This window comes from Symphalangus syndactylus, chromosome 14, assembly GCF_028878055.3.
Source record: "Symphalangus syndactylus isolate Jambi chromosome 14, NHGRI_mSymSyn1-v2.1_pri, whole genome shotgun sequence".
Classification (NCBI taxonomy): domain Eukaryota; kingdom Metazoa; phylum Chordata; class Mammalia; order Primates; family Hylobatidae; genus Symphalangus; species Symphalangus syndactylus.
Window position 1 is genome coordinate 2,980,717 of NC_072436.2, and position 25,531 is coordinate 3,006,247.

A 25,531-nucleotide genomic window follows, 5' to 3' on the forward strand; every position below is an offset into this window, starting at 1 on the left:
ATTACCCTCTTAGCGCTCCGAATGTCCACTTGCATTTTCTACAGAAAGAGTGTTCAGAACTGCGCAATCAAAAGTAGGGTTTAACTCTGTTAGCTTAATGAACATATCAGAAATAAGTTTCACACAATTCTTCTGTGTAGTTTTTATTTGAAGATATTATTTTTCCCAATAGAGGCCTCTTAGCGCTCAGAATGTCCAATTGCAGTTTCTACAGAAAGAGTGTTTCAGAAAGGCTCAATCAAAAGTAAGGTTCAACTCTGTTAGTTGAATGCACAGAACAGAAAGAAGTTTCATACAATGCTTCTGTGTAGTTTATATTTGAACATATTCTTTTTTCCACTATTACCCACTTAGCGCTACGAATGTCCAATTGCATTTTCTACAGACAGAGTGTTTCAAAACTGCTCAATCAAAAGTATGGTTTAACTCTGTTAGCTGAATGCTCAGATCAGAAAGAAGTTTCACAGAATGCTTCTGTGTAGTTTATATTTGAATATATTCCTTTTTCCACTACTACTCTCTTAGCGCTCCAAATGTCCAGTTGCATTTTCTACAGAAAGAGTGTTCAGATCTGCTCAATCAAAAGTATGGTTTAACTCTGTTAGCTGAATGCACAGATCAGAAAGAAGTTTCACAGAATGATTCTGTGTAGTTTATATTTGGAGACATACCTTTTTCCACTATTACCCTCTTAGCGCTCCGAATCTCCACTTGCATTTTCTACAGAAAGAGTGTTTCAGAACGGCTCAATCAAAACTAAGGTTCAACTCTTTTAGTTGAACAAACAGAACAGAAAGTAGTTTCACACAATTCTTCTGTGTAGTTTTTATTTGTAGACATTCTTTTTCCCAATATAGGCCTCTTAGCGCTCAGAATGTCCAATTGCAGTTTCTAGAGAAAGAGTGTTTCAGAACGGCTCAATCAAAAGGAAGGTTCAACTCTGTTAGTTGAATGCACAGAACAGAAAGAAGTTTCATACAATGCTTCTGTGTAGTTTATATTTGAACATATTCTATTTTCCACTATTACCCACTTAGCGCTACGAATGTCCAGTTGCATTTTCTACAGACAGAGAGTTTCAAAACTGCTCAATCAAAAGTATGGTTTAACTCTGTTAGCTGTATGCTCAGATCAGAAAGAAGTTTCACAGAATGCTTCTGTGTAGTTTATATTTGCATATATTCCTTTTTCCACTACTACGCTTTTAGCGCTCCAAATGTCCAGTTGCATTTTCAACAGAAAGAGTGTTCAGATGTGCTCAATCAAAAGTATGGTATAAATCTGTTAGCTGAATGCACAGATCAGAAAGAAGTTTCACCGAATGATTCTGTGTAGTTTATATTTGAAGACATTCCTTTTTCCACTATTACCCACTTAGCGCTCGGAATCTCCACTTGCATTTTCTACAAAAAGAGTGTTTCATAACTGCTCAATCAAAAATATGTTTTATCTCTGTTAACTGAATTTACAGATCAGAAATAAGTTTCACAGAATGCATCTGTGTAGTTTTTATTTGAAGATATTCTTTTTCCTAATGTAGGCCTCTTAGCGCTTAGCATTTCCAATTGCAGTTTCTACACAAAGAGTGTTTCAGAACGGCTCAATCAAAAGTAAGGTTCAACTCTGTTAGTTGAATGCACAGAACAGAAAGAATTTTCACAGAATGCCACTGTGTAGTTTACATTTGAATATATTCCTTATTCCACTATTACCCTCTTAGCGCTCCGAATGTCCACTTGCATTTTCTACAGAAAGAGTGTTCAGAACTGCGCAATCAAAAGTAGGGTTTAACTCTGTTAGCTTAATGAACATATCAGAAATAAGTTTCACACAATGCTTCTGTGTAGTTTTTATTTGAAGATATTATTTTTCCCAATAGAGGCCTCTTAGCGCTCAGAATGTCCAATTGCAGTTTCTACAGAAAGAGTGTTTCAGAAAGGCTCAATCAAAAGTAAGGTTCAACTCTGTTAGTTGAATGCACAGAACAGAAAGAAGTTTCATACAATGCTTCTGTGTAGTTTATATTTGAACATATTCTTTTTTCCACTATTACCCACTTAGCGCTACGAATGTCCAATTGCATTTTCTACAGACAGAGTGTTTCAAAACTGCTCAATCAAAAGTATGGTTTAACTCTGTTAGCTGAATGCTCAGATCAGAAAGAAGTTTCACAGAATGCTTCTGTGTAGTTTATATTTGAATATATTCCTTTTTCCACTACTACTCTCTTAGCGCTCCAAATGTCCAGTTGCATTTTCTACAGAAAGAGTGTTCAGATCTGCTCAATCAAAAGTATGGTTTAACTCTGTTAGCTGAATGCACAGATCAGAAAGAAGTTTCACAGAATGATTCTGTGTAGTTTATATTTGGAGACATTCCTTTTTCCACTATTACCCTCTTAGCGCTCCGAATCTCCACTTGCATTTTCTACAGAAAGAGTGTTTCAGAACGGCTCAATCAAAACTAAGGTTCAACTCTTTTAGTTGAACAAACAGAACAGAAAGTAGTTTCACACAATTCTTCTGTGTAGTTTTTATTTGTTGACATTCTTTTTCCCAATATAGGCCTCTTAGCGCTCAGAATTTCCAATTGCAGTTTCTACAGAAAGAGTGTTTCAGAACGGCTCAATCAAAAGGAAGGTTCAAATCTGTTAGTTGAATGCACAGAACAGAAAGAAGTTTCATACAATGCTTCTGTGTAGTTTATATTTGAACATATTCTTTTTTCCACTATTACCCACTTAGCGCTACGAATGTCCAGTTGCATTTTCTACAGACAGAGAGTTTCAAAACTGCTCAATAAAAAGTATGGTTTAACTCTGTTAGCTGTATGCTCAGATCAGAAAGAAGTTTCACAGAATGCTTCTGTGTAGTTTATATTTGCATATATTCCTTTTTCCACTACTACGCTCTTAGCGCTCCAAATGTCCAGTTGCATTTTCAACAGAAAGAGTGTTCAGATGTGCTCAATCAAAAGTATGGTTTAACTCTGTTAGCTGAATGCACAGATCAGAAGGAAGTTTCACCGAATGATTCTGTGTAGTTTATATTTGAAGACATTCTTTTTCCACTATTACCCTCTTAGCGCTCCGAATCTCCACTTGCATTTTCTACAAAAAGAGTGTTTCATAACTGCTCAATCAAAAATATGTTTTATCTCTGTTAACTGAATTTACAGATCAGAAATAAGTTTCACAGAATGCATCTGTGTAGTTTTTATTTGAAGATATTCTTTTTCCTAATGTAGGCCTCTTAGCGCTTAGCATGTCCAATTGCAGTTTCTACACAAAGAGTGTTTCAGAACGGCTCAATCAAAAGTAAGGTTCAACTCTGTTAGTTGAATGCACAGAACAGAAAGAATTTTCACAGAATGCTACTGTGTAGTTTATATTTGAATATATTCCTTTTTCCACTATTACCCTCTTAGCGCTCCGAATGTCCACTTGCATTTTCTACAGAAAGAGTGTTCAGAACTGCGCAATCAAAAGTATGGTTTAACTCTGTTAGCTTAATGAACATATCAGAAATAAGTTTCACACAATGCTTCTGTGTAGTTTTTATTTGAAGATATTATTTTTCCCAATAGAGGCCTCTTAGCGCTCAGAATGTCCAATTGCAGTTTCTACAGAAAGAGTGTTTCAGAAAGGCTCAATCAAAAGTAAGGTTCAACTCTGTTAGTTGAATGCACAGAACAGAAAGAAGTTTCATACAATGCTTCTGTGTAGTTTATATTTGAAAATATTCTTTTTTCCACTATTACCCACTTAGCGCTACGAATGTCCAGTTGCATTTTCTACAGACAGAGTGTTTCAAAACTGCTCAATCATAAGTATGGTTTAACTCTGTTAGCTGAATGCTCAGATCAGAAAGAAGTTTCACAGAATGCTTCTGTGTAGTTTATATTTGAATATATTCCTTTTTCCACTACTACTCTCTTACCGCTCCAAATGTCCAGTTGCATTTTCTACAGAAAGAGTGTTCAGATCTGCTCAATCAAAAGTATGGATTAACTCTGTTAGCTGAATGCACAGATCAGAAAGAAGTTTCACAGAATGATTCTGTGTAGTTTATATTTGGAGACATTCCTTTTTCCACTATTACCCTCTTAGCGCTCCGAATCTCCACTTGCATTTTCTACAGAAAGAGTGTTTCAGAACGGCTCAATCAAAACTAAGGTTCAACTCTTTTAGTTGAACAAACAGAACAGAAAGTAGTTTCACACAATTCTTCTGTGTAGTTTTTATTTGTAGACATTCTTTTTCCCAATATAGGCCTCTTAGCGCTCAGAATGTCCAATTGCAGTTTCTACAGAAAGAGTGTTTCAGAACGGCTCAATCAAAAGGAAGGTTCAACTCTGTTAGTTGAATGCACAGAACAGAAAGAAGTTTCATACAATGCTTCTGCGTAGTTTATATTTGAACATATTCTTTTTTCCACTATTACCCACTTAGCGCTACGAATGTCCAGTTGCATTTTCTACAGACAGAGAGTTTCAAAACTGCTCAATCAAAAGTATGGTTTAACTCTGTTAGCTGTATGCTCAGATCAGAAAGAAGTATCACAGAATGCTTCTGTGTAGTTTATATTTGCATATATTCCTTTTTCCACTACTACGCTCTTAGCGCTCCAAATGTCCAGTTGCATTTTCAACAGAAAGAGTGTTCAGATGTGCTCAATCAAAAGTATGGTTTAACTCTGTTAGCTGAATGCACAGATCAGAAAGAAGTTTCACCGAATGATTCTGTGTAGTTTATATTTGAAGACATTCCTTTTTCCACTATTACCCTCTTAGCGCTCCGAATCTCCACTTGCATTTTCTACAAAAAGAGTGTTTCATAACTGCTCAATCAAAAATATGTTTTATCTCTGTTAACTGAATTTACAGATCAGAAATAAGTTTCACAGAATGCATCTGTGTAGTTTTTATTTGAAGATACTCTTTTTCCTAATGTAGGCCTCTTAGCGCTTAGAATGTCCAATTGCAGTTTCTACACAAAGAGTGTTTCAGAACGGCTCAATCAAAAGTAAGGTTCAACTCTGTTAGTTGAATGCACAGAACAGAAAGAATTTTCACAGAATGCTACTGTGTAGTTTATATTTGAATATATTCCTTTTTCCACTATTACCCTCTTAGCGCTCCGAATGTCCACTTGCATTTTCTACAGAAAGAGTGTTCAGAACTGCGCAATCAAAAGTATGGTTTAACTCTGTTAGCTTAATGAACATATCAGAAATAAGTTTCACACAATGCTTCTGTGTAGTTTTTATTTGAAGATATTATTTTTCCCAATAGAGGCCTCTTAGCGTTCAGAATGTCCAATTGCAGTTTCTACAGAAAGAGTGTTTCAGAAAGGCTCAATCAAAAGTAAGGTTCAACTCTGTTAGTTGAATGCACAGAACAGAAAGAAGTTTCATACAATGCTTCTGTGTAGTTTATATTTGAAAATATTCTTTTTTCCACTATTACCCACTTAGCGCTACGAATGTCCAGTTGCATTTTCTACAGACAGAGTGTTTCAAAACTGCTCAATCATAAGTATGGTTTAACTCTGTTAGCTGAATGCTCAGATCAGAAAGAAGTTTCACAGAATGCTTCTGTGTAGTTTATATTTGAATATATTCCTTTTTCCACTAATACTCTCTTACCGCTCCAAATGTCCAGTTGCATTTTCTACAGAAAGAGTGTTCAGATCTGCTCAATCAAAAGTATGGTTTAACTCTGTTAGCTGAATGCACAGATCAGAAAGAAGTTTCACAGAATGATTCTGTGTAGTTTATATTTGGAGACATTCCTTTTTCCACTATTACCCTCTTAGCGCTCCGAATCTCCACTTGCATTTTCTACAGAAAGAGTGTTTCAGAACGGCTCAATCAAAGCTAAGGTTCAACTCTTTTAGTTGAACAAACAGAACAGAAAGTAGTTTCACACAATTCTTCTGTGTAGTTTTTATTTGTAGACATTCTTTTTCCCAATATAGGCCTCTTAGCGCTCAGAATGTCCAATTGCAGTTTCTACAGAAAGAGTGTTTCAGAACGGCTCAATCAAAAGGAAGGTTCAACTCTGTTAGTTGAATGCACAGAACAGAAAGAAGTTTCATACAATGCTTCTGTGTAGTTTATATTTGAACATATTCTTTTTTCCACTATTACCCACTTAGCGCTACGAATATCCAGTTGCATTTTCTACAGACAGAGAGTTTCAAAACTGCTCAATAAAAAGTATGGTTTAACTCTGTTAGCTGTATGCTCAGATCAGAAAGAAGTTTCACAGAATGCTTCTGTGTAGTTTATATTTGCATATATTCCTTTTTCCACTACTACGCTCTTAGCGCTCCAAATGTCCAGTTGCATTTTCAACAGAAAGAGTGTTCAGATGTGCTCAATCAAAAGTATGGTTTAACTCTGTTAGCTGAATGCACAGATCAGAAAGAAGTTTCACCGAATGATTCTGTGTAGTTTATATTTGATGACATTCCTTTTTCCACTATTACCCTCTTAGCGCTCCGAATCTCCACTTGCATTTTCTACAAAAAGAGTGTTTCATAACTGCTCAATCAAAAATATGTTTTATCTCTGTTAACTGAATTTACAGATCAGAAATAAGTTTCACAGAATGCATCTGTGTAGTTTTTATTTGAAGATATTCTTTTTCCTAATGTAGGCCTCTTAGCGCTTAGCATGTCCAATTGCAGTTTCTACACAAAGAGTGTTTCAGAACGGCTCAATCAAAAGTAAGGTTCAACTCTGTTAGTTGAATGCACAGAACAGAAAGAATTTTCACAGAATGCTACTGTGTAGTTTATATTTGAATATATTCCTTTTTCCACTATTACCCTCTTAGCGCTCCGAATGTCCACTTGCATTTTCTACAGAAAGAGTGTTCAGAACTGCGCAATCAAAAGTATGGTTTAACTCTGTTAGCTTAATGAACATATCAGAAATAAGTTTCACACAATGCTTCTGTGTAGTTTTTATTTGAAGATATTATTTTTCCCAATAGAGGCCTCTTAGCGCTCAGAATGTCCAATTGCAGTTTCTACAGAAAGAGTGTTTCAGAAAGGCTCAATCAAAAGTAAGGTTCAACTCTGTTAGTTGAATGCACAGAACAGAAAGAAGTTTCATACAATGCTTCTGTGTAGTTTATATTTGAAAATATTCTTTTTTCCACTATTACCCACTTAGCGCTACGAATGTCCAGTTGCATTTTCTACAGACAGAGTGTTTCAAAACTGCTCAATCATAAGTATGGTTTAACTCTGTTAGCTGAATGCTCAGATCAGAAAGAAGTTTCACAGAATGCTTCTGTGTAGTTTATATTTGAATATATTCCTTTTTCCACTACTACTCTCTTACCGCTCCAAATGTCCAGTTGCATTTTCTACAGAAAGAGTGTTCAGATCTGCTCAATCAAAAGTATGGTTTAACTCTGTTAGCTGAATGCACAGATCAGAAAGAAGTTTCACAGAATGATTCTGTGTAGTTTATATTTGGAGACATTCCTTTTTCCACTATTACCCTCTTAGCGCTCCGAATCTCCACTTGCATTTTCTACAGAAAGAGTGTTTCAGAACGGCTCAATCAAAACTAAGGTTCAACCCTTTTAGTTGAACAAACAGAACAGAAAGTAGTTTCACACAATTCTTCTGTGTAGTTTTTATTTGTAGATATTCTTTTTCCCAATATAGGCCTCTTAGCGCTCAGAATGTCCAATTGCAGTTTCTACAGAAAGAGTGTTTCAGAACGGCTCAATCAAAAGGAAGGTTCAACTCTGTTAGTTGAATGCACAGAACAGAAAGAAGTTTCATACAATGCTTCTGTGTAGTTTATATTTGAACATATTCTTTTTTCCACTATTACCCACTTAGCGCTACGAATGTCCAGTTGCATTTTCTACAGACAGAGAGTTTCAAAACTGCTCAATCAAAAGTATGGTTTAACTCTGTTAGCTGTATGCTCAGATCAGAAAGAAGTTTCACAGAATGCTTCTGTGTAGTTTATATTTGCATATATTCCTTTTTCCACTACTACGCTCTTAGCGCTCCAAATGTCCAGTTGCATTTTCAACAGAAAGAGTGTTCAGATGTGCTCAATCAAAAGTATGGTTTAACTCTGTTAGCTGAATGCACAGATCAGAAAGAAGTTTCACCGAATGATTCTGTGTAGTTTATATTTGAAGACATTCCTTTTTCCACTATTACCCTCTTAGCGCTCCGAATCTCCACTTGCATTTTCTGCAAAAAGAGTGTTTCATAACTGCTCAATCAAAAATATGTTTTATCTCTGTTAACTGAATTTACAGATCAGAAATAAGTTTCACAGAATGCATCTGTGTAGTTTTTATTTGAAGATACTCTTTTTCCTAATGTAGGCCTCTTAGCGCTTAGAATGTCCAATTGCAGTTTCTACACAAAGAGTGTTTCAGAACGGCTCAATCAAAAGTAAGGTTCAACTCTGTTAGTTGAATGCACAGAACAGAAAGAATTTTCACAGAATGCTACTGTGTAGTTTATATTTGAATATATTCCTTTTTCCACTATTACCCTCTTAGCGCTCCGAATGTCCACTTGCATTTTCTACAGAAAGAGTGTTCAGAACTGCGCAATCAAAAGTATGGTTTAACTCTGTTAGCTTAATGAACATATCAGAAATAAGTTTCACACAATGCTTCTGTGTAGTTTTTATTTGAAGATATTATTTTTCCCAATAGAGGCCTCTTAGCGCTCAGAATGTCCAATTGCAGTTTCTACAGAAAGAGTGTTTCAGAAAGGCTCAATCAAAAGTAAGGTTCAATTCTGTTAGTTGAATGCACAGAACAGAAAGAAGTTTCATACAATGTTTCTGTGTAGTTTATATTTGAAAATATTCTTTTTTCCACTATTACCCACTTAGCGCTACGAATGTCCAGTTGCATTTTCTACAGACAGAGTGTTTCAAAACTGCTCAATCATAAGTATGGTTTAACTCTGTTAGCTGAATGCTCAGATCAGAAAGAAGTTTCACAGAATGCTTCTGTGTAGTTTATATTTGAATATATTCCTTTTTCCACTACTAATCTCTTAGCGCTCCAAATGTCCAGTTGCATTTTCTACAGAAAGAGTGTTCAGATCTGCTCAATCAAAAGTATGGTTTAAGTCTGTTAGCTGAATGCACAGATCAGAAAGAAGTTTCACAGAATGATTCTGTGTAGTTTATATTTGGAGACATTCCTTTTTCCACTATTACCCTCTTAGCGCTCCGAATCTCCACTTGCATTTTCTACAGAAAGAGTGTTTCAGAACGGCTCAATCATAACTAAGGTTCAACTCTTTTAGTTGAACAAACAGAACAGAAAGTAGTTTCACACAATTCTTCTGTGTAGTTTTTATTTGTAGACATTCTTTTTCCCAATATAGGCCTCTTAGCGCTCAGAATGTCCAATTGCAGTTTCTACAGAAAGAGTGTTTCAGAACGGCTCAATCAAAAGGAAGGTTCAACTCTGTTAGTTGAATGCACAGAACAGAAAGAAGTTTCATACAATGCTTCTGTGTAGTTTATATTTGAACATATTCTTTTTTCCACTATTACCCACTTAGCGCTACGAATGTCCAGTTGCATTTTCTACAGACAGAGAGTTTCAAAACTGCTCAATCAAAAGTATGGTTTAACTCTGTTAGCTGTATGCTCAGATCAGAAAGAAGTATCACAGAATGCTTCTGTGTAGTTTATATTTGCATATATTCCTTTTTCCACTACTACGCTCTTAGCGCTCCAAATGTCCAGTTGCATTTTCAACAGAAAGAGTGTTCAGATGTGCTCAATCAAAAGTATGGTTTAACTCTGTTAGCTGAATGCACAGATCAGAAAGAAGTTTCACCGAATGATTCTGTGTAGTTTATATTTGAAGACATTCCTTTTTCCACTATTACCCTCTTAGCGCTCCGAATCTCCACTTGCATTTTCTACAAAAAGAGTGTTTCATAACTGCTCAATCAAAAATATGTTTTATCTCTGTTAACTGAATTTACAGATCAGAAATAAGTTTCACAGAATGCATCTGTGTAGTTTTTATTTGAAGATACTCTTTTTCCTAATGTAGGCCTCTTAGCGCTTAGAATGTCCAATTGCAGTTTCTACACAAAGAGTGTTTCAGAACGGCTCAATCAAAAGTAAGGTTCAACTCTGTTAGTTGAATGCACAGAACAGAAAGAATTTTCACAGAATGCTACTGTGTAGTTTATATTTGAATATATTCCTTTTTCCACTATTACCCTCTTAGCGCTCCGAATGTCCACTTGCATTTTCTACAGAAAGAGTGTTCAGAACTGCGCAATCAAAAGTATGGTTTAACTCTGTTAGCTTAATGAACATATCAGAAATAAGTTTCACACAATGCTTCTGTGTAGTTTTTATTTGAAGATATTATTTTTCCCAATAGAGGCCTCTTAGCGCTCAGAATGTCCAATTGCAGTTTCTACAGAAAGAGTGTTTCAGAAAGGCTCAATCAAAAGTAAGGTTCAACTCTGTTAGTTGAATGCACAGAACAGAAAGAAGTTTCATACAATGCTTCTGTGTAGTTTATATTTGAAAATATTCTTTTTTCCACTATTACCCACTTAGCGCTACGAATGTCCAGTTGCATTTTCTACAGACAGAGTGTTTCAAAACTGCTCAATCATAAGTATGGTTTAACTCTGTTAGCTGAATGCTCAGATCAGAAAGAAGTTTCACAGAATGCTTCTGTGTAGTTTATATTTGAATATATTCCTTTTTCCACTACTACTCTCTTACCGCTCCAAATGTCCAGTTGCATTTTCTACAGAAAGAGTGTTCAGATCTGCTCAATCAAAAGTATGGTTTAACTCTGTTAGCTGAATGCACAGATCAGAAAGAAGTTTCACAGAATGATTCTGTGTAGTTTATATTTGGAGACATTCCTTTTTCCACTATTACCCTCTTAGCGCTCCGAATCTCCACTTGCATTTTCTACAGAAAGAGTGTTTCAGAACGGCTCAATCAAAACTAAGGTTCAACTCTTTTAGTTGAACAAACAGAACAGAAAGTAGTTTCACACAATTCTTCTGTGTAGTTTTTATTTGTAGACATTCTTTTTCCCAATATAGGCCTCTTAGCGCTCAGAATGTCCAATTGCAGTTTCTACAGAAAGAGTGTTTCAGAACGGCTCAATCAAAAGGAAGGTTCAACTCTGTTAGTTGAATGCACAGAACAGAAAGAAGTTTCATACAATGCTTCTGAGTAGTTTATATTTGAACATATTCTTTTTTCCACTATTACCCACTTAGCGCTACGAATGTCCAGTTGCATTTTCTACAGACAGAGAGTTTCAAAACTGCTCAATCAAAAGTATGGTTTAACTCTGTTAGCTGTATGCTCAGATCAGAAAGAAGTTTCACAGAATGCTTCTGTGTAGTTTATATTTGCATATATTCCTTTTTCCACTACTACGCTCTTAGCGCTCCAAATGTCCAGTTGCATTTTCAACAGAAAGAGTGTTCAGATGTGCTCAATCAAAAGTATGGTTTAACTCTGTTAGCTGAATGCACAGATCAGAAAGAAGTTTCACCGAATGATTCTGTGTAGTTTATATTTGATGACATTCCTTTTTCCACTATTACCCTCTTAGCGCTCCGAATCTCCACTTGCATTTTCTACAAAAAGAGTGTTTCATAACTGCTCAATCAAAAATATGTTTTATCTCTGTTAACTGAATTTACAGATCAGAAATAAGTTTCACAGAATGCATCTGTGTAGTTTTTATTTGAAGATATTCTTTTTCCTAATGTAGGCCTCTTAGCGCTTAGCATGTCCAATTGCAGTTTCTACACAAAGAGTGTTTCAGAACGGCTCAATCAAAAGTAAGGTTCAACTCTGTTAGTTGAATGCACAGAACAGAAAGAATTTTCACAGAATGCTACTGTGTAGTTTATATTTGAATATATTCCTTTTTCCACTATTACCCTCTTAGCGCTCCGAATGTCCACTTGCATTTTCTACAGAAAGAGTGTTCAGAACTGCGCAATCAAAAGTATGGTTTAACTCTGTTAGCTTAATGAACATATCAGAAATAAGTTTCACACAATGCTTCTGTGTAGTTTTTATTTGAAGATATTATTTTTCCCAATAGAGGCCTCTTAGCGCTCAGAATGTCCAATTGCAGTTTCTACAGAAAGAGTGTTTCAGAAAGGCTCAATCAAAAGTAAGGTTCAACTCTGTTAGTTGAATGCACAGAACAGAAAGAAGTTTCATACAATGCTTCTGTGTAGTTTATATTTGAAAATATTCTTTTTTCCACTATTACCCACTTAGCGCTACGAATGTCCAGTTGCATTTTCTACAGACAGAGTGTTTCAAAACTGCTCAATCATAAGTATGGTTTAACTCTGTTAGCTGAATGCTCAGATCAGAAAGAAGTTTCACAGAATGCTTCTGTGTAGTTTATATTTGAATATATTCCTTTTTCCACTACTACTCTCTTACCGCTCCAAATGTCCAGTTGCATTTTCTACAGAAAGAGTGTTCAGATCTGCTCAATCAAAAGTATGGTTTAACTCTGTTAGCTGAATGCACAGATCAGAAAGAAGTTTCACAGAATGATTCTGTGTAGTTTATATTTGGAGACATTCCTTTTTCCACTATTACCCTCTTAGCGCTCCGAATCTCCACTTGCATTTTCTACAGAAAGAGTGTTTCAGAACGGCTCAATCAAAACTAAGGTTCAACCCTTTTAGTTGAACAAACAGAACAGAAAGTAGTTTCACACAATTCTTCTGTGTAGTTTTTATTTGTAGATATTCTTTTTCCCAATATAGGCCTCTTAGCGCTCAGAATGTCCAATTGCAGTTTCTACAGAAAGAGTGTTTCAGAACGGCTCAATCAAAAGGAAGGTTCAACTCTGTTAGTTGAATGCACAGAACAGAAAGAAGTTTCATACAATGCTTCTGTGTAGTTTATATTTGAACATATTCTTTTTTCCACTATTACCCACTTAGCGCTACGAATGTCCAGTTGCATTTTCTACAGACAGAGAGTTTCAAAACTGCTCAATCAAAAGTATGGTTTAACTCTGTTAGCTGTATGCTCAGATCAGAAAGAAGTTTCACAGAATGCTTCTGTGTAGTTTATATTTGCATATATCCCTTTTTCCACTACTACGCTCTTAGCGCTCCAAATGTCCAGTTGCATTTTCAACAGAAAGAGTGTTCAGATGTGCTCAATCAAAAGTATGGTTTAACTCTGTTAGCTGAATGCACAGATCAGAAAGAAGTTTCACCGAATGATTCTGTGTAGTTTATATTTGAAGACATTCCTTTTTCCACTATTACCCTCTTAGCGCTCCGAATCTCCACTTGCATTTTCTACAAAAAGAGTGTTTCATAACTGCTCAATCAAACATATGTTTTATCTCTGTTAACTGAATTTACAGATCAGAAATAAGTTTCACAGAATGCATCTGTGTAGTTTTTATTTGAAGATACTCTTTTTCCTAATGTAGGCCTCTTAGCGCTTAGAATGTCCAATTGCAGTTTCTACACAAAGAGTGTTTCAGAACGGCTCAATCAAAAGTAAGGTTCAACTCTGTTAGTTGAATGCACAGAACAGAAAGAATTTTCACAGAATGCTACTGTGTAGTTTATATTTGAATATATTCCTTTTTCCACTATTACCCTCTTAGCGCTCCGAATGTCCACTTGCATTTTCTACAGAAAGAGTGTTCAGAACTGCGCAATCAAAAGTATGGTTTAACTCTGTTAGCTTAATGAACATATCAGAAATAAGTTTCACACAATGCTTCTGTGTAGTTTTTATTTGAAGATATTATTTTTCCCAATAGAGGCCTCTTAGCGCTCAGAATGTCCAATTGCAGTTTCTACAGAAAGAGTGTTTCAGAAAGGCTCAATCAAAAGTAAGGTTCAACTCTGTTAGTTGAATGCACAGAACAGAAAGAAGTTTCATACAATGCTTCTGTGTAGTTTATATTTGAACATATTTTTTTTCCACTATTACCCACTTAGCGCTACGAATGTCCAGTTGCATTTTCTACAGACAGAGTGTTTCAAAACTGCTCAATCATAAGTATGGTTTAACTCTGTTAGCTGAATGCTCAGATCAGAAAGAAGTTTCACAGAATGCTTCTGTGTAGTTTATATTTGAATATATTCCTTTTTCCACTACTACTCTCTTAGCGCTCCAAATGTCCAGTTGCATTTTCTACAGAAAGAGTGTTCAGATCTGCTCAATCAAAAGTATGTTTTAACTCTGTTAGCTGAATGCACAGATCAGAAAGAAGTTTCACAGAATGATTCTGTGTAGTTTATATTTGGAGACATTCCTTTTTCCACTATTACCCTCTTAGCGCTCCGAATCTCCACTTGCATTTTATACAGAAAGAGTGTTTCAGAACGGCTCAATCAAAACTAAGGTTCAACTCTTTTAGTTGAACAAACAGAACAGAAAGTAGTTTCACACAATTCTTCTGTGTAGTTTTTATTTGTAGACATTCTTTTTCCCAATATAGGCCTCTTAGCGCTCAGAATGTCCAATTGCAGTTTCTACAGAAAGCGTGTTTCAGAACGGCTCAATCAAAAGGAAGGTTCAACTCTGTTAGTTGAATGCACAGAACAGAAAGAAGTTTCATACAATGCTTCTGTGTAGTTTATATTTGAACATATTCTTTTTTCCACTATTACCCACTTAGCGCTACGAATGTCCAGTTGCATTTTCTACAGACAGAGAGTTTCAAAACTGCTCAATCAAAAGTATGGTTTAACTCTGTTAGCTGTATGCTCAGATCAGAAAGAAGTTTCACAGAATGCTTCTGTGTAGTTTATATTTGCATATATTCCTTTTTCCACTACTACGCTCTTAGCGCTCCAAATGTCCAGTTGCATTTTCAACAGAAAGAGTGTTCAGATGTGCTCAATCAAAAGTATGGTTTAACTCTGTTAGCTGAATGCACAGATCAGAAAGAAGTTTCACCGAATGATTCTGTGTAGTTTATATTTGAAGACATTCCTTTTTCCACTATTACCCTCTTAGCGCTCCGAATCTCCACTTGCATTTTCTACAAAAAGAGTGTTTCATAACTGCTCAATCAAAAATATGTTTTATCTCTGTTAACTGAATTTACAGATCAGAAATAAGTTTCACAGAATGCATCTGTGTAGTTTTTATTTGAAAATATTCTTTTTCCTAATGTAGGCCTCTTAGCGCTTAGCATGTCCAATTGCAGTTTCTACACAAAGAGTGTTTCAGAACGGCTCAATCAAAAGTAAGGTTCAACTCTGTTAGTTGAATGCACAGAACAGAAAGAATTTTCACAGAATGCTACTGTGTAGTTTATATTTGAATATATTCCTTTTTCCACTATTACCCTCTTAGCGCTCCGAATGTCCACTTGCATTTTCTACAGAAAGAGTGTTCAGAACTGCGCAATCAAAAGTATGGTTTAACTCTGTTAGCTTAATGAACATATCAGAAATAAGTTTCACACAATGCTTCTGTGTAGTTTTTATTTGAAGATATTATTTTTCCCAATAGAGGCCTCTTAGCGCTCAGAATGTCCAATTGCAGTTTCTACAGAAAGAGTGTTTCAGAAAGGCTCAATCAAAAGTAAGGTTCAATTCTGTTAGTTGAATGCACAGAACAGAAAGAAGTTTCATACAATGTTTCTGTGTAGTTTATATTTGAAAATATTCTTTTTTCCACTATTACCCACTTAGCGCTACGAATGTCCAGTTGCATTTTCTACAGACAGAGTGTTTCAAAACTGCTCAATCATAAGTATGGTTTAACTCTGTTAGCTGAATGCTCAGATCAGAAAGAAGTTTCACAGAATGCTTCTGTGTAGTTTATATTTGAATATATTCCTTTTTCCACTACTAATCTCTTAGCGCTCCAAATGTCCAGTTGCATTTTCTACAGAAAGAGTGTTCAGATCTGCTCAATCAAAAGTATGGTTTAAGTCTGTTAGCTGAATGCACAGATCAGAAAGAAGTTTCACAGAATGATTCTGTGTAGTTTATATTTGGAGACATTCCTTTTTCCACTATTACCCTCTTAGCGCTCCGAATCTCCACTTGCATTTTCTACAGAAAGAGTGTTTCAGAACGGCTCAATCATAACTAAGGTTCAACTCTTTTAGTTGAACAAACAGAACAGAAAGTAGTTTCACACAATTCTTCTGTGTAGTTTTTATTTGTAGACATTCTTTTTCCCAATATAGGCCTCTTAGCGCTCAGAATGTCCAATTGCAGTTTCTACAGAAAGAGTGTTTCAGAACGGCTCAATCAAAAGGAAGGTTCAACTCTGTTAGTTGAATGCACAGAACAGAAAGAAGTTTCATACAATGCTTCTGTGTAGTTTATATTTGAACATATTCTTTTTTCCACTATTACCCACTTAGCGCTACGAATGTCCAGTTGCATTTTCTACAGACAGAGAGTTTCAAAACTGCTCAATCAAAAGTATGGTTTAACTCTGTTAGCTGTATGCTCAGATCAGAAAGAAGTATCACAGAATGCTTCTGTGTAGTTTATATTTGCATATATTCCTTTTTCCACTACTACGCTCTTAGCGCTCCAAATGTCCAGTTGCATTTTCAACAGAAAGAGTGTTCAGATGTGCTCAATCAAAAGTATGGTTTAACTCTGTTAGCTGAATGCACAGATCAGAAAGAAGTTTCACCGAATGATTCTGTGTAGTTTATATTTGAAGACATTCCTTTTTCCACTATTACCCTCTTAGCGCTCCGAATCTCCACTTGCATTTTCTACAAAAAGAGTGTTTCATAACTGCTCAATCAAAAATATGTTTTATCTCTGTTAACTGAATTTACAGATCAGAAATAAGTTTCACAGAATGCATCTGTGTAGTTTTTATTTGAAGATACTCTTTTTCCTAATGTAGGCCTCTTAGCGCTTAGAATGTCCAATTGCAGTTTCTACACAAAGAGTGTTTCAGAACGGCTCAATCAAAAGTAAGGTTCAACTCTGTTAGTTGAATGCACAGAACAGAAAGAATTTTCACAGAATGCTACTGTGTAGTTTATATTTGAATATATTCCTTTTTCCACTATTACCCTCTTAGCGCTCCGAATGTCCACTTGCATTTTCTACAGAAAGAGTGTTCAGAACTGCGCAATCAAAAGTATGGTTTAACTCTGTTAGCTTAATGAACATATCAGAAATAAGTTTCACACAATGCTTCTGTGTAGTTTTTATTTGAAGATATTATTTTTCCCAATAGAGGCCTCTTAGCGCTCAGAATGTCCAATTGCAGTTTCTACAGAAAGAGTGTTTCAGAAAGGCTCAATCAAAAGTAAGGTTCAACTCTGTTAGTTGAATGCACAGAACAGAAAGAAGTTTCATACAATGCTTCTGTGTAGTTTATATTTGAAAATATTCTTTTTTCCACTATTACCCACTTAGCGCTACGAATGTCCAGTTGCATTTTCTACAGACAGAGTGTTTCAAAACTGCTCAATCATAAGTATGGTTTAACTCTGTTAGCTGAATGCTCAGATCAGAAAGAAGTTTCACAGAATGCTTCTGTGTAGTTTATATTTGAATATATTCCTTTTTCCACTACTACTCTCTTACCGCTCCAAATGTCCAGTTGCATTTTCTACAGAAAGAGTGTTCAGATCTGCTCAATCAAAAGTATGGTTTAACTCTGTTAGCTGAATGCACAGATCAGAAAGAAGTTTCACAGAATGATTCTGTGTAGTTTATATTTGGAGACATTCCTTTTTCCACTATTACCCTCTTAGCGCTCCGAATCTCCACTTGCATTTTCTACAGAAAGAGTGTTTCAGAACGGCTCAATCAAAACTAAGGTTCAACTCTTTTAGTTGAACAAACAGAACAGAAAGTAGTTTCACACAATTCTTCTGTGTAGTTTTTATTTGTAGACATTCTTTTTCCCAATATAGGCCTCTTAGCGCTCAGAATGTCCAATTGCAGTTTCTACAGAAAGAGTGTTTCAGAACGGCTCAATCAAAAGGAAGGTTCAACTCTGTTAGTTGAATGCACAGAACAGAAAGAAGTTTCATACAATGCTTCTGAGTAGTTTATATTTGAACATATTCTTTTTTCCACTATTACCCACTTAGCGCTACGAATGTCCAGTTGCATTTTCTACAGACAGAGAGTTTCAAAACTGCTCAATCAAAAGTATGGTTTAACTCTGTTAGCTGTATGCTCAGATCAGAAAGAAGTTTCACAGAATGCTTCTGTGTAGTTTATATTTGCATATATTCCTTTTTCCACTACTACGCTCTTAGCGCTCCAAATGTCCAGTTGCATTTTCAACAGAAAGAGTGTTCAGATGTGCTCAATCAAAAGTATGGTTTAACTCTGTTAGCTGAATGCACAGATCAGAAAGAAGTTTCACCGAATGATTCTGTGTAGTTTATATTTGATGACATTCCTTTTTCCACTATTACCCTCTTAGCGCTCCGAATCTCCACTTGCATTTTCTACAAAAAGAGTGTTTCATAACTGCTCAATCAAAAATATGTTTTATCTCTGTTAACTGAATTTACAGATCAGAAATAAGTTTCACAGAATGCATCTGTGTAGTTTTTATTTGAAGATATTCTTTTTCCTAATGTAGGCCTCTTAGCGCTTAGCATGTCCAATTGCAGTTTCTACACAAAGAGTGTTTCAGAACGGCTCAATCAAAAGTAAGGTTCAACTCTGTTAGTTGAATGCACAGAACAGAAAGAATTTTCACAGAATGCTACTGTGTAGTTTATATTTGAATATATTCCTTTTTCCACTATTACCCTCTTAGCGCTCCGAATGTCCACTTGCATTTTCTACAGAAAGAGTGTTCAGAACTGCGCAATCAAAAGTATGGTTTAACTCTGTTAGCTTAATGAACATATCAGAAATAAGTTTCACACAATGCTTCTGTGTAGTTTTTATTTGAAGATATTATTTTTCCCAATAGAGGCCTCTTAGCGCTCAGAATGTCCAATTGCAGTTTCTACAGAAAGAGTGTTTCAGAAAGGCTCAATCAAAAGTAAGGTTCAACTCTGTTAGTTGAATGCACAGAACAGAAAGAAGTTTCATACAATGCTTCTGTGTAGTTTATATTTGAAAATATTCTTTTTTCCACTATTACCCACTTAGCGCTACGAATGTCCAGTTGCATTTTCTACAGACAGAGTGTTTCAAAACTGCTCAATCATAAGTATGGTTTAACTCTGTTAGCTGAATGCTCAGATCAGAAAGAAGTTTCACAGAATGCTTCTGTGTAGTTTATATTTGAATATATTCCTTTTTCCACTACTACTCTCTTACCGCTCCAAATGTCCAGTTGCATTTTCTACAGAAAGAGTGTTCAGATCTGCTCAATCAAAAGTATGGTTTAACTCTGTTAGCTGAATGCACAGATCAGAAAGAAGTTTCACAGAATGATTCTGTGTAGTTTATATTTGGAGACATTCCTTTTTCCACTATTACCCTCTTAGCGCTCCGAATCTCCACTTGCATTTTCTACAGAAAGAGTGTTTCAGAACGGCTCAATCAAAACTAAGGTTCAACCCTTTTAGTTGAACAAACAGAACAGAAAGTAGTTTCACACAATTCTTCTGTGTAGTTTTTATTTGTAGATATTCTTTTTCCCAATATAGGCCTCTTAGCGCTCAGAATGTCCAATTGCAGTTTCTACAGAAAGAGTGTTTCAGAACGGCTCAATCAAAAGGAAGGTTCAACTCTGTTAGTTGAATGCACAGAACAGAAAGAAGTTTCATACAATGCTTCTGTGTAGTTTATATTTGAACATATTCTTTTTTCCACTATTACCCACTTAGCGCTACGAATGTCCAGTTGCATTTTCTACAGACAGAGAGTTTCAAAACTGCTCAATCAAAAGTATGGTTTAACTCTGTTAGCTGTATGCTCAGATCAGAAAGAAGTTTCACAGAATGCTTCTGTGTAGTTTATATTTGCATATATCCCTTTTTCCACTACTACGCTCTTAGCGCTCCAAATGTCCAGTTGCATTTTCAACAGAAAGAGTGTTCAGATGTGCTCAATCAAAAGTATGGTTTAACTCTGTTAGCTGAATGCACAGATCAGAAAGAAGTTTCACAGAATGATTCTGTGTAGTTTATATTTGGAGACATTCCTTTTTCCACTATTACCCTCTTAGCGCTCCGAATCTCCACTTGCATTTTCTACAGAAAGAGTGTTTCAGAACGGCTCAATCAAAACTAAGGTTCAACTCTTTTAGTTGAACAAACAGAACAGAAAGTAGTTTCACACAATTCTTCTGTGTAGTTTTTATTTGTAGACATTCTTTTTCCCAATATAGGCCTCTTAGCGCTCAGAATGTCCAATTGCAGTTTCTACAGAAAGAGTGTTTCAGAACGGCTCAATCAAAAGGAAGGTTCAACTCTGTTAGTTGAATGCACAGAACAGAAAGAAGTTTCATACAATGCTTCTGAGTAGTTTATATTTGAACATATTCTTTTTTCCACTATTACCCACTTAGCGCTACGAATGTCCAGTTGCATTTTCTACAGACAGAGAGTTTCAAAACTGCTCAATCAAAAGTATGGTTTAACTCTGTTAGCTGTATGCTCAGATCAGAAAGAAGTTTCACAGAATGCTTCTGTGTAGTTTATATTTGCATATATTCCTTTTTCCACTACTACGCTCTTAGCGCTCCAAATGTCCAGTTGCATTTTCAACAGAAAGAGTGTTCAGATGTGCTCAATCAAAAGTATGGTTTAACTCTGTTAGCTGAATGCACAGATCAGAAAGAAGTTTCACCGAATGATTCTGTGTAGTTTATATTTGATGACATTCCTTTTTCCACTATTACCCTCTTAGCGCTCCGAATCTCCACTTGCATTTTCTACAAAAAGAGTGTTTCATAACTGCTCAATCAAAAATATGTTTTATCTCTGTTAACTGAATTTACAGATCAGAAATAAGTTTCACAGAATGCATCTGTGTAGTTTTTATTTGAAGATATTCTTTTTCCTAATGTAGGCCTCTTAGCGCTTAGCATGTCCAATTGCAGTTTCTACACAAAGAGTGTTTCAGAACGGCTCAATCAAAAGTAAGGTTCAACTCTGTTAGTTGAATGCACAGAACAGAAAGAATTTTCACAGAATGCTACTGTGTAGTTTATATTTGAATATATTCCTTTTTCCACTATTACCCTCTTAGCGCTCCGAATGTCCACTTGCATTTTCTACAGAAAGAGTGTTCAGAACTGCGCAATCAAAAGTATGGTTTAACTCTGTTAGCTTAATGAACATATCAGAAATAAGTTTCACACAATGCTTCTGTGTAGTTTTTATTTGAAGATATTATTTTTCCCAATAGAGGCCTCTTAGCGCTCAGAATGTCCAATTGCAGTTTCTACAGAAAGAGTGTTTCAGAAAGGCTCAATCAAAAGTAAGGTTCAACTCTGTTAGTTGAATGCACAGAACAGAAAGAAGTTTCATACAATGCTTCTGTGTAGTTTATATTTGAAAATATTCTTTTTTCCACTATTACCCACTTAGCGCTACGAATGTCCAGTTGCATTTTCTACAGACAGAGTGTTTCAAAACTGCTCAATCATAAGTATGGTTTAACTCTGTTAGCTGAATGCTCAGATCAGAAAGAAGTTTCACAGAATGCTTCTGTGTAGTTTATATTTGAATATATTCCTTTTTCCACTACTACTCTCTTACCGCTCCAAATGTCCAGTTGCATTTTCTACAGAAAGAGTGTTCAGATCTGCTCAATCAAAAGTATGGTTTAACTCTGTTAGCTGAATGCACAGATCAGAAAGAAGTTTCACAGAATGATTCTGTGTAGTTTATATTTGGAGACATTCCTTTTTCCACTATTACCCTCTTAGCGCTCCGAATCTCCACTTGCATTTTCTACAGAAAGAGTGTTTCAGAACGGCTCAATCAAAACTAAGGTTCAACCCTTTTAGTTGAACAAACAGAACAGAAAGTAGTTTCACACAATTCTTCTGTGTAGTTTTTATTTGTAGATATTCTTTTTCCCAATATAGGCCTCTTAGCGCTCAGAATGTCCAATTGCAGTTTCTACAGAAAGAGTGTTTCAGAACGGCTCAATCAAAAGGAAGGTTCAACTCTGTTAGTTGAATGCACAGAACAGAAAGAAGTTTCATACAATGCTTCTGTGTAGTTTATATTTGAACATATTCTTTTTTCCACTATTACCCACTTAGCGCTACGAATGTCCAGTTGCATTTTCTACAGACAGAGAGTTTCAAAACTGCTCAATCAAAAGTATGGTTTAACTCTGTTAGCTGTATGCTCAGATCAGAAAGAAGTTTCACAGAATGCTTCTGTGTAGTTTATATTTGCATATATCCCTTTTTCCACTACTACGCTCTTAGCGCTCCAAATGTCCAGTTGCATTTTCAACAGAAAGAGTGTTCAGATGTGCTCAATCAAAAGTATGGTTTAACTCTGTTAGCTGAATGCACAGATCAGAAAGAAGTTTCACCGAATGATTCTGTGTAGTTTATATTTGAAGACATTCCTTTTTCCACTATTACCCTCTTAGCGCTCCGAATCTCCACTTGCATTTTCTACAAAAAGAGTGTTTCATAACTGCTCAATCAAACATATGTTTTATCTCTGTTAACTGAATTTACAGATCAGAAATAAGTTTCACAGAATGCATCTGTGTAGTTTTTATTTGAAGATACTCTTTTTCCTAATGTAGGCCTCTTAGCGCTTAGAATGTCCAATTGCAGTTTCTACACAAAGAGTGTTTCAGAACGGCTCAATCAAAAGTAAGGTTCAACTCTGTTAGTTGAATGCACAGAACAGAAAGAATTTTCACAGAATGCTACTGTGTAGTTTATATTTGAATATATTCCTTTTTCCACTATTACCCTCTTAGCGCTCCGAATGTCCACTTGCATTTTCTACAGAAAGAGTGTTCAGAACTGCGCAATCAAAAGTATGGTTTAACTCTGTTAGCTTAATGAACATATCAGAAATAAGTTTCACACAATGCTTCTGTGTAGTTTTTATTTGAAGATATTATTTTTCCCAATAGAGGCCTCTTAGCGCTCAGAATGTCCAATTGCAGTTTCTACAGAAAGAGTGTTTCAGAAAGGCTCAATCAAAAGTAAGGTTCAACTCTGTTAGTTGAATGCACAGAACAGAAAGAAGTTTCATACAATGCTTCTGTGTAGTTTATATTTGAACATATTCTTTTTTCCACTATTACCCACTTAGCGCTACGAATGTCCAGTTGCATTTTCTACAGACAGAGTGTTTCAAAACTGCTCAATCATAAGTATGGTTTAACTCTGTTAGCTGAATGCTCAGATCAGAAAGAAGTTTCACAGAATGCTTCTGTGTAGTTTATATTTGAATATATTCCTTTTTCCACTACTACTCTCTTAGCGCTCCAAATGTCCAGTTGCATTTTCTACAGAAAGAGTGTTCAGATCTGCTCAATCAAAAGTATGTTTTAACTCTGTTAGCTGAATGCACAGATCAGAAAGAAGTTTCACAGAATGATTCTGTGTAGTTTATATTTGGAGACATTCCTTTTTCCACTATTACCCTCTTAGCGCTCCGAATCTCCACTTGCATTTTATACAGAAAGAGTGTTTCAGAACGGCTCAATCAAAACTAAGGTTCAACTCTTTTAGTTGAACAAACAGAACAGAAAGTAGTTTCACACAATTCTTCTGTGTAGTTTTTATTTGTAGACATTCTTTTTCCCAATATAGGCCTCTTAGCGCTCAGAATGTCCAATTGCAGTTTCTACAGAAAGCGTGTTTCAGAACGGCTCAATCAAAAGGAAGGTTCAACTCTGTTAGTTGAATGCACAGAACAGAAAGAAGTTTCATACAATGCTTCTGTGTAGTTTATATTTGAACATATTCTTTTTTCCACTATTACCCACTTAGCGCTACGAATGTCCAGTTGCATTTTCTACAGACAGAGAGTTTCAAAACTGCTCAATCAAAAGTATGGTTTAACTCTGTTAGCTGTATGCTCAGATCAGAAAGAAGTTTCACAGAATGCTTCTGTGTAGTTTATATTTGCATATATTCCTTTTTCCACTACTACGCTCTTAGCGCTCCAAATGTCCAGTTGCATTTTCAACAGAAAGAGTGTTCAGATGTGCTCAATCAAAAGTATGGTTTAACTCTGTTAGCTGAATGCACAGATCAGAAAGAAGTTTCACCGAATGATTCTGTGTAGTTTATATTTGAAGACATTCCTTTTTCCACTATTACCCTCTTAGCGCTCCGAATCTCCACTTGCATTTTCTACAAAAAGAGTGTTTCATAACTGCTCAATCAAAAATATGTTTTATCTCTGTTAACTGAATTTACAGATCAGAAATAAGTTTCACAGAATGCATCTGTGTAGTTTTTATTTGAAAATATTCTTTTTCCTAATGTAGGCCTCTTAGCGCTTAGCATGTCCAATTGCAGTTTCTACACAAAGAGTGTTTCAGAACGGCTCAATCAAAAGTAAGGTTCAACTCTGTTAGTTGAATGCACAGAACAGAAAGAATTTTCACAGAATGCTACTGTGTAGTTTATATTTGAATATATTCCTTTTTCCACTATTACCCTCTTAGCGCTCCGAATGTCCACTTGCATTTTCTACAGAAAGAGTGTTCAGAACTGCGCAATCAAAAGTATGGTTTAACTCTGTTAGCTTAATGAACATATCAGAAATAAGTTTCACACAATGCTTCTGTGTAGTTTTTATTTGAAGATATTATTTTTCCCAATAGAGGCCTCTTAGCGCTCAGAATGTCCAATTGCAGTTTCTACAGAAAGAGTGTTTCAGAAAGGCTCAATCAAAAGTAAGGTTCAATTCTGTTAGTTGAATGCACAGAACAGAAAGAAGTTTCATACAATGTTTCTGTGTAGTTTATATTTGAAAATATTCTTTTTTCCACTATTACCCACTTAGCGCTACGAATGTCCAGTTGCATTTTCTACAGACAGAGTGTTTCAAAACTGCTCAATCATAAGTATGGTTTAACTCTGTTAGCTGAATGCTCAGATCAGAAAGAAGTTTCACAGAATGCTTCTGTGTAGTTTATATTTGAATATATTCCTTTTTCCACTACTAATCTCTTAGCGCTCCAAATGTCCAGTTGCATTTTCTACAGAAAGAGTGTTCAGATCTGCTCAATCAAAAGTATGGTTTAACTCTGTTAGCTGAATGCACAGATCAGAAAGAAGTTTCACAGAATGATTCTGTGTAGTTTATATTTGGAGACATTCCTTTTTCCACTATTACCCTCTTAGCGCTCCGAATCTCCACTTGCATTTTCTACAGAAAGAGTGTTTCAGAACGGCTCAATCAAAACTAAGGTTCAACTCTTTTAGTTGAACAAACAGAACAGAAAGGAGTTTCACACAATTCTTCTGTGTAGTTTTTATTTGTAGACATTCTTTTTCCCAATATAGGCCTCTTAGCGCTCAGAATGTCCAATTGCAGTTTCTACAGAAAGAGTGTTTCAGAACGGCTCAATCAAAAGGAAGGTTCAACTCTGTTAGTTGAA